Source organism: Neomonachus schauinslandi, chromosome 7 (genome assembly GCF_002201575.2).
Source record: "Neomonachus schauinslandi chromosome 7, ASM220157v2, whole genome shotgun sequence".
Classification (NCBI taxonomy): Eukaryota; Metazoa; Chordata; class Mammalia; order Carnivora; family Phocidae; genus Neomonachus; species Neomonachus schauinslandi.
The window spans coordinates 29,692,519-29,707,821 of record NC_058409.1 but is presented as its reverse complement, the minus strand read 5'-3'; the positions used below and the strand labels follow the sequence as shown (position 1 = coordinate 29,707,821).

The 15,303-nt window shown below is 43.1% G+C and overlaps 1 protein-coding gene across 2 annotated transcripts in view; it reads right to left on the bottom strand.

The window, feature by feature from the left end:
• Window positions 1-15,303, bottom strand: part of CTNNA1 (catenin alpha 1) — a 310,525-nt gene that overhangs the window by 165,780 nt on the left and 129,442 nt on the right. The window contains exon 1 of one of the 2 annotated variants that reach the window (XM_021701880.1): window positions 15,156-15,273. The exons of the other annotated variant lie outside the window; for it this stretch is intronic. The gene's annotated coding sequence lies outside the window, so the exon portion shown is untranslated. Of the gene's footprint in view, window positions 1-15,155; window positions 15,274-15,303 lie in introns of those variants that run through there. 2 annotated transcript variants of the gene reach the window in all.

Here is a 15,303-nt window from a genome sequence, read left to right as displayed (position 1 = left end):
GCAACTGTTTCAGGTTATAGGAGGAGACAACAGCACCAAAGAACGTCATAGCCTTCCAAAAACAAGCATGAGTGAAAAACAGAAGATAAATATTTAAATAGCAAAAAATAAATAAATAAAATGGCAAAAATTAGGTTTAAAGATGAGCAAAGAAATTAAGAAGCATCACAGGTTTGGTCTTTTATCTTTCCTAACTTAAAAATACTTTGGGCCTTGGGGCGCCTGGGTGGCTCAGTCGTTAAGCATCTGCCTTCGGCTCTGGTCATGATCTGGGATTGAACCCTACATCGGGCTCCCTGCTCCTTGGGAAACCTGCTTCTCCCTCTCCCATTTCCCCTTCTTGTGTTCCCTCTCTCGCTGTGTCTCTCTCTGTCAAATAAATAAAATCTTAGGAAAAAAAAATACTTTGGGCCCATTCTATTCTTAGTGTTTATACTACTACCTGAGAAATCCTAGAACCCCACCCGCCCATTCACCCACCCAAGAAAAACAAAGACACAAACCCCACCTCTTCCTACCATAGTGAAGGCCAGAAGTGGCCAGAGCAGCATTTCCCCAATCCAAAGGACTTCTCCCCATAAGCAACTGAAGAGCTAAGTTCCTCAAACTCCACAGGCAGCAAGGCAAGCATTTTCCTCCCAATCTATTCCCCCTTTGGCTTTCCCCATTTCTGCTGACCAAAGTTCCACCAAACCAACTGCCCTAGAAGGAGACTCTAGGCCCGTTTCATCTTCTTCCCTCTCCCTCCTCTGTAACTCCGTAAATATCTCACTCTACTAACCCTTCTTGTTGCAGGCTCTGGCCTGGGTCCTGGTTTGAAATATTTAGGAGTCTTCTCATTTCCAATCATTATCCAGACAGCCTCACTTATCATAGAGTCTACTCCCCCCTGAAAAGAGGGACTGCTTCGCCACCAAAAACAGGATGAAGCCCAAACTCCTGTAAACAAACTTAACTGGCACTAGCCTGACAGACTCATCACCTGCATCCACTCCGTGAAACTTCTCCAATGCACATCCATGTGTCCAGACCTTTATATAAACCCTTTCTCTGCCCAGAGCACCCTTCCTGACTTTTCCATCTTCCTTCAAGACTCACACAAATGTCCTCTAATCCCACAGAAAGAGCTGTTCTCTCTTTCCTGGGTCCCTCCAGCACTTCGCAAGCATCTCCATTACAGCACTTACCACACAGCACTAGGTCAGTGCACCTGTCTCCAAGGAAACTGGGAGCTCCCCTTTGAGCACAGGGACCGTGGCTTTTTTTGAGCACAATAATTTTCAGCTGATCAACTGGCTTGACAGTTTCAGGTTTCATCTAGCAATACTAACACTTGTGGAAGAAGTAAGAAACGTCTCTCTCCAGGTGCTTGGGTGGCTCAGTTGGTTAAGCTTCCAACTCTTGATTTTGACTCAGGTCATGGTCTCGGGGTTCAGGGATCAAGGCCCATGTTGGACTCTGCACTCAGGGGGTGGGGGGGCGTGGTTTGAGATTCTCTCTCCCTCTCCCTCTGCCCCTCCTCCCCCAACCCTGGACGCTCGCACAAATTCTCTCTAAATAAAGCCTTTAAAAAAAATGTCTGTTATAAATTAGCAAAACTAGATACAGATTGCTAATTCTTATCTACCGGTGATACTACTAAGGCTAATAATCCCATTCGTTTGTAAAATTTTGAGGTTAGCAATGGTGACTTATAAATTCTTTTTTTTTTTTTTTCCTAAGATTTTATTTATTTATTTGCGAGAGAGAGAATGAGAGACAGAGAGCACGAGAGGGAGGAGGGTCAGAGGGAGAAGCAGACTCCCCGCTGAGCAGGGAGCCCGATGCGGGACTCGATCCAGGGACTCCAGGATCATGACCTGAGCCGAAGGCAGTCGCTTAACCGACTGAGCCACCCAGGCGCCCGGTGACTTATAAATTCTTAACATCTCCTCCAACACCTGCTTTGAAAGGCAGACTTCTAATAAATGTGTATTGCATTTAACTGAACTCTTTCCACTGTAACTGAGATACAGTAAACTAAAGGTTGCCTTTGACCCTGACTCAATAGACACCTAGAAAACATTACATCTTTCACTGGTCTTAATGACCCCAAAGAAGCTTAAATTTCTCTCAAGTATTGCCATCTTCCATTCCCTTGTTTGTTTTTTTCCCCCCTCCTCCCAAAGGATCAAGCTCACATTTCACTTAGCCACTTCTCTGCAAAATGACAGGTTTCTAAAGATACAATTCAAAGTCAGACCACAGCTTTTCTGAGACCATGATGATCCCAGGTCCAAGGAAGCAAGAAAATGATAACAGATGACTGTAAGAAACCTTTGCCAATTCTAAGATCCCCAAGAAGAGAAAACCCCATGAACAGACGAGTAACTTACCTTTCAGCTTCTGCGTTATTCACTGTGCTATCATTTTTCACAATACATGATTAAGAGTCTAGATTAATAGTGAAATATTTAACATAATGAAATATTCAACATACCATGGGAGAATAGTAACAATGCATCTTTGCTTGGAAAGAAAAGCCTGTATCAGAGCTGCACAGGGTAAAAGGACTATTAGCAAAGGCTCCTATCCCTCATGTCACTTGAAATGGGCCACAATGAATGCATTTCATGAGTTATGACAGCACTTTCAGTTTCAAGAACAGTCTGCAGTCCTACCTGGTAAATAAACCAGTACAGGATTATGTAACCTGATAATCAGACATGCTTCTAATTCCTATCTTCAATTCATAATGTCAAATATTAAGCAGAAAACCATAGCAAGGGGCTCCTGGTGGCTCAGTCGTTAAGCATCTGCCTTCGGCTCAGGTCATGATCCCAGGGTCCTGGGGTCGAGCCCCACATCAGGCTCCCTGCTCCGCGGGAAGCCTGCTTCTCCCTCTCCCACTCCCCCTGCTTGTGTTCCCTCTCTCGCTATCTCTCTCAGTCAAATAAAATCTTTAAAAAAAAAAAAAATAGCAAAACATTTTTAAAAGGCACTGGATGGTCCACTTATTTATGACAATATTTACTAATGAAATCTCAGAATAAGAAAATGAGGGAAATCTACAGCTCGCTACAGTGAAATGCAATAGCCAAAACTAAGCAATCCAGGAAAGAACTAGCCTTTAAATTAGCAACTAAGGAGTAAAACCAGTTACTTAACACCAAGATTAAATTAGACTAAATTATTCATTACAAAATTTTAAAGCAAATGACAGTTTGTTTCTTTTATAAAGCCCTAGAAGTCTTTTTTTTTTTTTAAGATTTTATTTATTTATTTGACAGAGAGAGACACAGGGAGAGAGGGAACACAAGCAGGGGTAGTGGGAGAGGGAGAAGCAGGCTTCCTGCTGAGCAGGGAGCCGGATGTGAGGCTCGAACCCAGGACCCTGGGATCATGACCTGAGCCACCCAGGCGCCCCAGCCCTAGAAGTCTTTAAAAAAAAGAAAAGAAAAAGACTTTACAGCATAAAATTTTAACAAACTTCCACAATGTAATTCCTGCTCTACCACTACTACAATAGGAACACGGGACAGATGACAAGAAAATTTAAAAACCAAATCACACTACTCATATAATGCTTGTCCCAAATGATCAATCTTTATTACAAACATTTAAAATAACACTCAAAGTTGTCTTTCAAATCATATTTACATTACATGCATTACTCCAAACTTGAGCTACTGAAAAAGCACAAATTAAATCACAATCAAAAAGTGGGGTTGATAGATGACAGAGCATCAACAAGTAAATAGAAATGCATGTTAATTTCAAGCTCCATTAGAAATGGAGTTGGGGGCATGCTTGCACATGGAGAAAAAGTTTGACATTATGAAAAAAAAAAAAAAGCCTAAAGATGAAAATAATGAACATTTAGAGGCTCCAAGAGAGAAAGGGCAATGTTGAAGTTTTATTTTGAAGCATGGTTATTTCTGCACACTTTGAACTTTCAATAATGCATAAATTTAGTACAGTGCTCTTGCAAGTGAACAAATAGCATGAGACAGGGCAAGTCAAGCCAGACTGTTCACTTCCCCACACTGTTCGGCCCGGCCCATTCAAGCCAGGCCCACATTGTGGGGGGCTGAGCTGATCAACACACCGCACCACCAACACCCTCAAGGTCTGGAAGCTAGCAAACTAGCATCTGAACGAATGTTAGGAATTGCCGCTCAGGGAGGCTCTCCCAGATGCCTGATGTGTCTACCTTATATTTTTTATTATTATTATTATTTATTCATTTGAGATGGAGCCCACAGAGAGAGAGAGAGAAAGAGAAAGAGCGTGTGCACGAGCATGCACAAGCAGTGGGGAGGGGCAGAGGAAGAGAGAGAAGGAGGCTCCCCACTGAGCATGGGTTGGATTCCAGGACCCAAGGACCAGGACCTGGTCCCGAGACAAAGGCAGACGCCCAAGTGACTGAGCCACCCAGGCTCCCCTTTAACTTTTTTTTTTTTTAAACAGAAGGAACTAATAAAACTTAAATCCTCCAACATGTACATCATAACCAAAATGCTTTGAATACTCTTTAAGGGTGTGTCTTCAGTCACTCATGAGGAAAAAAGATTTGAGCTGAGAAAGCAGAAACGATAATTGGCCTTATGTTTTTTTGTTTTTTAAGATTTTATTTATTTGACAGAGACACACACAGCAAGAGAGGGAACACAAGCAGGGGGAGTGGGAGAGGGAGAAGCAGGCTTCCCAACAAGCAGGGAGCCTGATGTGGGGCTCGATCCCAGGACCCTGGGATCATGACCTGAGCCAAAGGCAGACGCTTAACAACTGAGCCACCCAGGCGCCCTGGCCTTACATTTTCATTACTTGTTTATGTATATGTCAAAGGTCAAACTTGCAAAAAACAGTTTGGATGAATTTATTATTTTTTACCTATTTTATCACTTTTCACACACAGTAAAATTCACTCTGGTGTACTATTCCATGAGTTTTAACAGACTCAAACAGCTGAGTAACCACCTCCACAATCAAGATATATAATAGTTTAATGAATTTATTTTATTCTCACAACAGCATATATACACAACTGAACCACAGAATATAAATGTACAAAACATTATGACCTTCAAGAGCTAATTTGCAATCAACTTAATACAAAGCTACAGTAATCAAAACAGTGTGCTACTTGCATAAAGACATACAGACCAACAGAATAGAATGACAGTCCAGAAACAAATGCTCACATTTATAGTCAAAAAATTTTTTTTTGAAGATTTTATTTATTTATTTGACAGAGAGAGAGACAGCGAGAGAGGGAACACAAGCAGGGGGAGTGGGAGAGGGAGAAGCAGGCTTCCCGCGGAGCAGGGAGCCCAAGGCGGGGCTCAATCCCAGGACCTGGGATCATGACCTGAGCCGAAGGCAGACGCCTAACGACTGAGCCACCCAGGCGCCCCTATAGTCAAATTATTTTCAACAAGGGTGTCAAGACCATTCAATGAGGAATGACAGTCTTTTCAACAAATGGTGCAAAGTAAACTAGATATCCACATGTAAAAGAATGAAGTTGGATCCTTACCTATTATCATACAGAAAAATGAACTCAAAATGGACCAAAGACCTAAATGTAAGAACTAAAACTATGAAACTCTTGGGCGCCTGGGTGGCTCAGTCGTTAAGCGTCTGCCTTCGGCTCAGGTCATGATCCCAGGGTCCTAGGATCGAGTCCCACATCGGGCTCCCTGCTCGGCGGGAAGCCTGCTTCTCCCTCTCCCACTCCCCCTGCTTGTGTTCCTGCTCTCGCTGTGTCTCTCTCTGTCAAATAAATAAATAAATAAATCTTTAAAAAAAAAAAATTATAAAACTATGAAACTCTTAGAAGAAAACACAGGGCAAAAGTTTTATGACACTGATTTGGAAATGATTTCCTGCATACAGCACCAAAGGCACAAGTAAATTGAACTTCATCAAAATAAAAACTTTTGTGTATCAAAGGACATCATCCACAGGGTGAAAAGGCAACCCAAAGAATGGAAGAAAATATCTGCAAGTCATATATGTGATAAGGGATTAATACTCAGAAAATACAGAGACCTCCTAAAACTCGAACACCAGAAAACAAACATCCCGACATGCAGCAAAAGATGAGGAGACATTTCTCCAGACATACAGGGATGTCCAATAAATACATGAAAAGGTATTCAACATCACCAATCATTAGGGAAATGCAAATCAAAACTATAATGAAATACCACCTCATACTCATTATGATGGCTCCCATCAAAAAAAAAGAAAAGTATTGTCAAAGATGTGGAGAAATTAGAGCCCCTGTGCACTGCCGGTAGGAAAGTAATATGGTAAGTATGACAGTTCCTCAAAAAACTAAAAATTAATGTACCATATAAGCCACGTTGATAAAGCATAACTAAGTATTTTTGTTTTTTAAAACATTTATTTGAGAGAGAGCGGGAGTGCACAAGTGGGGGTGGGGGGTTGCAGAGGGAGAAGGAGAAGCAGACTACCCGCTGAGCAGGGAGCCTGACATGTGGCTTGATCCCAGGACCCAAGGATCATGAGACTGAGTCCCGCATCGGGCTCCCAGCTCCTTGGGGAGCCTGCTTCTCCCTCTTCCTCTGCCTCTCTCTCTCTATCATGAATAAATAAATAAAATCTTTAAAAAGAAAAGAAAAGAAATAATCAAGGATAGGCAGAAGATGGGGCACCTGAATGGCTCAGTCGGTTAGGCGTCTGTCTTCAGCTCAGGTCATGATCCCAGGGTCTTGGGATGGAGCCCCACATCAGGATCCCTGCCCCGTGGGGAGCCTGCTTCTCCCTCTCCCTCTGCAGCTACCCCTGCTTGTGCTTGCTCTCTCACTCTCTAATAAATAAATAAAATCTTAAAAAAGGATGGGCAGGAGATTTAGCTACATTAAAGCAGCTCTGGAAGCAAACTAAATGTCTAACAAAGGGCTGATTAAAAAGGAGCTACGTAATGGAATAGTAGGGGATCATTAATATGCTATATTAGTATTGTGCAATTAATCATATGTCATCAGTTCTAAAGCATACATATTTCACATTTTTAAGTCTCTAAAATCTGGATGTGTCTTACAATTGAGGTCATTGCCTAGTTTGTCAGTTCTTTTTTCTAAGTGATACATAGAATACATAGAATCTTATCCTCCCAATAGGGGAAATGTTCAAATTATGATAAATGGACAGATTACAAAAGAGCACATTAAGTAAAAACTAATTTACATAAAAATTACAGACAATATACATGTTAGAAAAAAGATTAGAGGATGTACACCAAAATGTTAGCAGTATTTATCTCTAGCTGCTATGAGTTTTATTACACAAAAACTTTAATAAACTGGATGTAAAGTCATGCCTCCACCCCCTGGCACAATCCTATATATAGCATATGTATACCTACTATAACTAATCTGCTATGGGTTTAGAAATAAGTCAGGTATCACAGGAGTCAAAAATTCAGAAGAAAGTAATTGCCCTGAAGGAACTCAGCATCCAGCAAAGAAGTTTATGGTCTAGAAGAGTCTAAAGGAAGGTAAACCAGCAATTTAATGCTATTTAAATACTGAACTAGTTCGCTAGTTTTACTTGTAAGACAACCCACTTAATATGGATAAAAACATTTCCTGTGCAGGACTCCATAACTGAAGAAATAAATTAGCATTTTATCACATTAGAAGTTAAAATAAATATCCTTTATAAATTCTCTTATTCGTTACACAGATGATGAAGTTCGAACTCTAAACTCTCTGGTTGGGACTCTTAAGATTAAAAACTTCTAAAAACATGTTATCATTGTAATTCATGAGACAGACAATCAATGACAAATCAGCAACAGCAGGAAACACTCATGTTAAACTCTTTACTGTTCATTAAGACCTTTTAAAAATTACATTAAAAAATATTTTTTCCCTACTTTTCCTTTTCGACCATGCCTTCACTGTGCTGGAGGGTAAAGTGCCGAGAATAGTAACTTAGTTCCTGCCCCTCAAGGTATCCATGGTTTAGCTGAGGGGGTAAAAAAAAAAAAAAGAGGAGAAAAGCTCTATGGCACTGAATTTGGCAATGACTTCTTATACAGACAACAAAAGAAAAAAAACAGATAAACTGACCTTGATCAAAATTTAAAACTTTTGTGCATCAAAGGATTTTTTTTTTAAAGATTTTATTTATTTATTTGACAGAGAGAGACACAGCAAGAGAGGGAACACAAGCAGGGGGAGTGGGAGAGGGAGAAGCAGGCTTCCTGCGGAGCAGGGAGCCCAATGCGGGTCTCGATCCCAGGACCCTGGGACCATGACCTGAGCCAAAGGCAGACGCTTAACAGACTGAGCCACCCAGGCGCCCCTGCATCAAAGGATATTATCAACAGGATGAAAAGGCAACCCAAAAACTTGAGAAAAAAATATCTGCAAATCATATACTAAAGAGGGATTAATATCCAAAATGTATATCCACTACTGGATATTTACCCAAAGAATATGAAAACACTAATTCAAAAAGATACATGCATCTTTATGTTCACTGCAGTATTATTTACAATAGCCAAATTATGGAAGCAGCCCAAGTGATGAATGGATAAAGAAGATGTGGTAGGGCGCCTGGGTGGCTCAGCTGGTTAAGCGACTGCCTTCGGCTCAGGTCATGATCCTGGAGTCCCTGGATCGAGTCCTGCATCGGGCTCCCTGCTCGGCAGGGAGTCTGCTTCTCCCTCTGACCCTCCCCCCTCTCATGTGCTTGCTCTCTCTCATTCTCTCTCTCTCAAATAAATAAATAAAATCTTAAAAAAAAAAAAAGAAGATGTGGTATACATATATAATGGAGTATTACTCGGGGGCGCCTGGGTGGCTCGGTAGGTTAGGCGTCTGCCTTTGGCTCTGATCACAGTCCCAGGGTCCTGGGATCCAGCCCTGCATCAGGCTCCCTGCTCCATGGGGAGCCCGCTTCTCCCTCTCCCTCTGCCTGCTGCTCCCCCTGCTTGTGCTCTCTGTCAAATGAGTAAAATCTTTTTTTTAAAAATGGAGTATTACTCAGCCATCACAAAGAATGAAATCTTGCCATTTGCAACATGGATGGATCTAAAAAGTATAATGCTAAGTGAAATAAGGCAGACAAAAACAAAGAATACAATATGATTTCACTCATATGTGCAATTTAAGAAACAAAGCAAACAAAGAAAAAAAAAAACAGACAACCAAAAAACAGACTCTTAACTATAGAAAACAAACATGGTTACCAGAAGGGAGGTGGGTGGGGGGATGAGTGAAATCAGTAAATGGGATTAAGGGTACACTTATTATGATGAGCACTGAGTAATGTACAGAATTGCTGAATCACTACACTATACAGCTGAAACTATAACACTTTATGTTAACTATACTGGAATTTTTAAAAAATCCAGAACAGAGGCGCCGGGGTGGCTCAGATGGTTAAGCATCTGCCTTTCACTCCAGGCACAATCTCTGGATCCTGGGATGACCATGTTGTCTTTGAGCATCCAGCTCAGCGGGGAATCTGCTTCTCCCTTCCCCTTTGCCTCTGGCTCTGTTCATGCTCCCTCTCTCTCTCTGTCCCAAATGAATAAATAAAATCTTTTTTTAAAAAGGGGGGGATAAATAAAAATAAATAAAAATCCAGAACATATAAAGAACACCTACAACTTAACAACAAAAAAGCAAATTGCCACAGGACTTGAACAGAGATTCCTCAAAGAAAATATACAAATGGCCAATAATCAGAAGAAAAGATGCTCAACATCACTAATCAGAGAAATGCAAATCAAAACCACAAAGAAATATCACCTCACTTCCATGAGGATGGCAGTTTAAAAAAAAGAAAGAGGGGCGCCTGGGTGGCTCAGTTGGTTAAGCCACTGCCTTCGGCTCAGGTCATGATCCTGGAGTCCTGGGATCGAGTCCCGCATCGGGCTCCCTGCTCAGCGAGGAGCCTGCTTCTCCCTCTGACCCTCCCCTCTCTCATGTACTCTCTCTCATTCTCGCTCTCTCAAATGAATAAATAAATCTTTTAAAAAAAAATAAAAAATAAAAAATAAAAAAAAGAAAGAAATTAACAAGTGTTGGTGAGGATGTGGAGAAACTGGAACCCTCATACACTGCTAGTAAATATATAAAATGGCACAGCTACTGTAGAAAATAGTTTAGCAGTTCCTAAAAACTGTAAGCACAGAATTACCTCATGACCTACAAATTCCACTTCTGGGTACATACCCAAAGGAATTGAAAGCAGGGACACAAACACATACTCGTACACACATGTTCATATCAGCATTATTAACAGCCGAAAAGAGGAAGCAACTGAAGTGTCCATCAATATATGAATAGATACTAGAGTATCATTCTGCCTAAGAAAGGAAGGAAATTTTGACACCTACAATACAGGTGAACCTTGAAGATATTATGCTAAGTAAAATAAACCAGTCACACAAAAGAACAAATACGGTATTATTCCACCTACATGAGGTGCCTACAGTAGTCAAATTCAAAGAAAAAGTACAATGGTGGTTGCCAGCGGGCTGAAGGGAGGCAAAATGGGGAGTTAATGTTTAATGTATACGGAGTTTCAGTTTTGGAAAATGAAAAAAGTTCTGGATATGGGTGGTGGTGATGAATGAACAAAAATATGAATGTACTCAATGCCACTGAAGTGCATAAAAATGTACATGCATAAAAATGGCTAAAATGGTAAATTTTTTTTAGGGTTTTGTTTTGGTTTTTTTTTTTTGACAGACACACAGCGAGAGAAGGAACACAAGCAAGGGGAGTGAGAGAGGCAGAAGCAGGCTTCCCACTGAGCAGGGAGCCCGATGTGGGGCTCCATCCCAGGACCCTGGGATCATGACCTGAGCGGAAGGCAGACACTTAACGACTGAGCCACCCAGGCACCCCTAAAATGGTAAATTTTGTTATATATATTTTACCACCAAAACACACACACAAACAACAGGATAGGGAGTGAGAATGTCATAGTGAGAGGCAAATTTTAGAATTTCCAGTAAATTAAAGATGACTTTCAGCAATGAAGATAAATGTCTCAATGGAAAAATGTCATTAACCAGCCTTCATAAATGGATAGCATTTGTGTCAAGAGAAGGATGAGGCACTCCAGTATGAATGCCTGGAAGGTGCAGAGGACATGTAGCAACAATTTACAGTAGAAAATGAAGTTGAGGGGCACCTGGGTGGCTCAGTCAGTTGAGCAACTCTTGGTTTCAGCTCAGGTCATGATCTCAGGGTTGTGAGATCCGCCCAGCACCAGACTCTGTGGAGAGTCTCCTTGAGGATCCTCTCCCTCTCCCTCCGCTCCTCCCAACCCGTCACGTTTTCTCTCTCTCAAATAAGTAGTAAATCTTCAAGAGAAGAAAATGAAGTTGAACAAATTAATTTAAAGCCAGAATTTAGGTCTTGAATGCCAACCTAAGAGGCTGATCAGTTCAGCAAGAAGATAGCAGTAAGTTTCTCAAATGAACAAGAGTACTGCTTAGGTGTAAAAGACTGAAAGGTGGAGGGGGAGATGGGAAAACATTCAACTAACTGTGGCAAACACTAATTGAGCAACCATATGTTCCCAAATCTCAGATTAAAAACTGAAGAGAGAAGAGGCACAAGTGGTGACCTGGGATTCCCGGAGTACTGGTTGATAATTTACTGTTTCTTGGTCTACACAGTGGATGTGGATAGTCTTCACTCAAATACAGCGTTAGGCAGGTACTCTTATGATTTGAGCACTCTTCTACAGGTATATGATACTTTAATTTTTAAAAGTTTTGTCAAAAATAAAAGCCCAGGCCCCATTTCCAAGAAACCCCCAGATGGGAAGAAGACATAGATAAAAATATTTACCAAACAGTATGAAAGATGCAACCACAGAGTATGTACAAGCTACCCAAAAAGCACTGAGTTCTAAGAGAAAACCCAGAGGCAGTGACATCTAAGGTAGGTTTTAAAGAGTAAATGAGTTTGTCAGAGGGATGGAAAAAAAGAGAACAGCTCCAGGCAAAGGCAAAAATATGAAAAAGGCACCAAACAAAACAAAAATAGAACAATTTATCCAGGGAACCACAAGTAGTTTCAATAGTTCAAAGATAAGATAATCCAAACTGCAGTGGAAGTAGAGAAAAACAGAAAAAAGGAATTAATGTAATGTGAACACCAGGAAGAAGAATGGAATGGAGATGGTTTTCAATTTGAGGCTCTCCATAATCTGACTGTTGCCTCATCTATCACAGTTCCACCCACAAGCTAGACTCCAGAAGGGAAAGACTCTTTTTCCTCCTTCATTCAACAGTATCTAATTTGCCCTCCAGGCCAGGCACCAGGTCAAAGGCTAAGGCTATCAAGGGGCTCATAGGCCGACTTTGTAGCAGAAAAGGCAAACAGGGACATCAATAATAAAAGGTACAGTATAAGGAGTACACCTCCTGGTGAGAAGAGGTTTGCTACCAGAAAGGAAAGCCCTAACTTGAGTCATGAGATATGACTAAGAGCTCATCATGAAAGGGACAGAATACAACTGGGGGGGGAGGGGGAAGGGGAGTGCATCACTGAGGAAACAACCTTCATAGATAAGCCTACACCCCTTACATCCTATCCATATTTAAGTCCTGTCTCATTTCCCCAAAATACAGTTCCCTTCATCCACACCACCTCACTCCCACCATCTTCCTTTAATATCAGATCATGAGGGCGCCGGGGTGGCTCAGTTGGTTGGGCGATTGCCTTTGGCTCAGGTCATGATCCTGGAGTCCTGGATGGAACCCGCATCTCGGATGGGTCCCATATCTCGGGCTCCCTGCTCAGTGGGGAGTCTGCTTCTCCCTCTGACCCTCTCCCCCCTTTGTGCTCTCTCTCTCTCATTCTCTCCCTCTCAAATATTTTTTTTAAAAAAAGAAATAATAAAACATCAGATCATGAAACTCCCTACGATGGCTTCTTACAGATCTTAGAATAAGATCCAAACATATGACCTGGTGTTCCCTGGCAATCTCATGTGAGGCCTTCTCCCCACCCCAAAATTGTTCAAGCTATACAGGTCTTAGGTATCAAAACACATTAAGTTCAATCCTGTCTCAGGACCTTTACACAAGCAGAGGACCCTGTTCCCTTGGTCCAGATCCTCACCAACACTACACACCACCACCTCCAACAACCAGGTCTGTCATGTCTCAGGCTATTACTTTCTCAAAAAATTCCAGGACCCTATCAGTTACTGCTGATTTCCACATATGATTTAGGTTTCCAGAAAAGAAAACTGTCTCATTTTGGGCATTCTGAGTTTGAGAAGCCCCTGGGACACACAGCTCTCTGGTGTACAGGTGACCATGTAAGTGAGGTGAGACATTCGCTATCAAGACAGAAACTTGGACTTGAGCACCTAAGTTTGAAGACATGGAAAATGCACAGAGAAGGGATTCTCAGCTTAGAGGGAGAAGGCACCCCTGATCTCTAAGTCACTGTACAGAATGAGATGCTGATGGCAACGAAGATGATGCCACATCAACAGTGTCAAAGACTGACATACAATCTTGGGTATGAGCGGATTGAAAAGGAAAAAAAAAAAAAACTGAGAAGATCCAAAAATATAAGGAAAATCATAAGAGTTATGTCGTAATTCCCACCAACTCCTATTCCCTTTTATGCTTCCTCCACTGACAAAATCCTACTCACCTTTCCTTCAGTTCAAACGCCACCCCCTTCCAGAGCCCTTCTGGACTTCTCCAAACAAAACCTATTAGGCCCCTCTCCATGCTTCCACAAGTTTTTTTCTATCGTTAGTAGTATAGAAGATACGACCCATGCACAATTACTATTACGGCGCTTATAACAGTCTGCCCTGCACTACATCTGGAGTATATGCCTTCCCTACATTACACTGTGAGCCCTTGGGAGCACAGCCCGTATCTTAAATCATCTATGGGCCCTTAAAAAAAAGCGGATAAAAATTATTTAACTGAAAAGTCAAGAAAAGTAACTAATTAAGCAGAGGCTATGGATAATTTATTTCTCTTGTAAAACAAAATAACATATCCTAATTAATTTAACTTACATTTTCCTAAAGTAACATAAACCCATACAGTCATTTCAAAAGTCACTGCTAAACAAAATATCCTCTCATGGAAATGCTTATCCTGTTGCAACAATACAATGATGTAACCGTTTCCTTCAACATAAATACGAAATGCCCTTAATTTAGTTGGGAGACTTCGCATATCTTACTCTTCTAAATGTGTAAATTCTATTCAAAACAAACACCCCAAAAATGTTCCAAAGACGCAGGAGGACCTAAGAGGGTGTCTGCCAATCCTGGTTTGAGCCAACTGCCGCCTGCATTGCTGGGAAGCCATTCCTGCCAAGCCAGGGTCAGGCATTTAATCCACATTTTTTCCAACAAGTGCTTCAGACACGCACACTCCTTTTAAAAGCCAGCAAGAAAGAGTCCAACGCCCCCCGGGCAAACGAGGACTAACCAGAGTGAAGCGCGTCCTACCAGCCAGCACAAGAAGTCTGAGTAATTTCACAACAAAGGTTAACTTGGTACACGCCAAAAGTCCACTCGGGTGTGGCGCACCTTCCCGGCCAGACCCGGTCAGAGAAAGGCGGCACCCCACTCGCGCCTTCGCCGGGGCCCGGGCGTGCGGGAGCGCGGGCTCAGCAAACCTCAGGTCCACCAGACCGCCAAGTTTCGGTGGCGGGGGAGGAGGAGGAGGGTGCGACCACGGAAACCACAAACCACAATCACTTCACAGGAAAGCTCAACTCCCCGCCACTCCCGCACCGGAAACAGCGCGCAGGCTCCCCTCCACAGGCAAGACGGTCGCGGAGGCCCGGCGCGGACCCGCCGCGCGCACCAAGTCGGCTGGGACAAAGTTTAGAAACCGGGAGAAACTTTCCCGAGAGGAAGCGCCGCGTCCGCGCGGGGCCTGCCGCTCGCTCTGCTCCAGCCTCCGCGGCCCCTCAACTTCCCCAACGCCAGGAAGCGCCGGCCCCGCCTGCCCGGCCGGCCGGCCAGAGCGCAGGCCAGGGGCCCCGCACGGGAAGCGGGCCGGCCGCAGCACCGCAGCCCGCCAAGAGCCCGATTCAGGGCGGGGTCGCGGAGGAGACCGCCGCCCGCCCGCACGCAGGAGGAACCCCTCGGCCCGGAGCCCGCGCCCGCCTGAAGAGAGTTACCTGCGGCGAGTGGGGCGAGTGCAGGAAGATTCCCGAGGCCCGAAGCCGAGACGGCCGCCGCTTTGTCTCCCTCCGGTCCGACTCCGAGGAGGAAATGGGCCGCCAGGCGCCCCCGCCCCCGGCCCGCCCCCCGCCCGCGGCCCCCGCC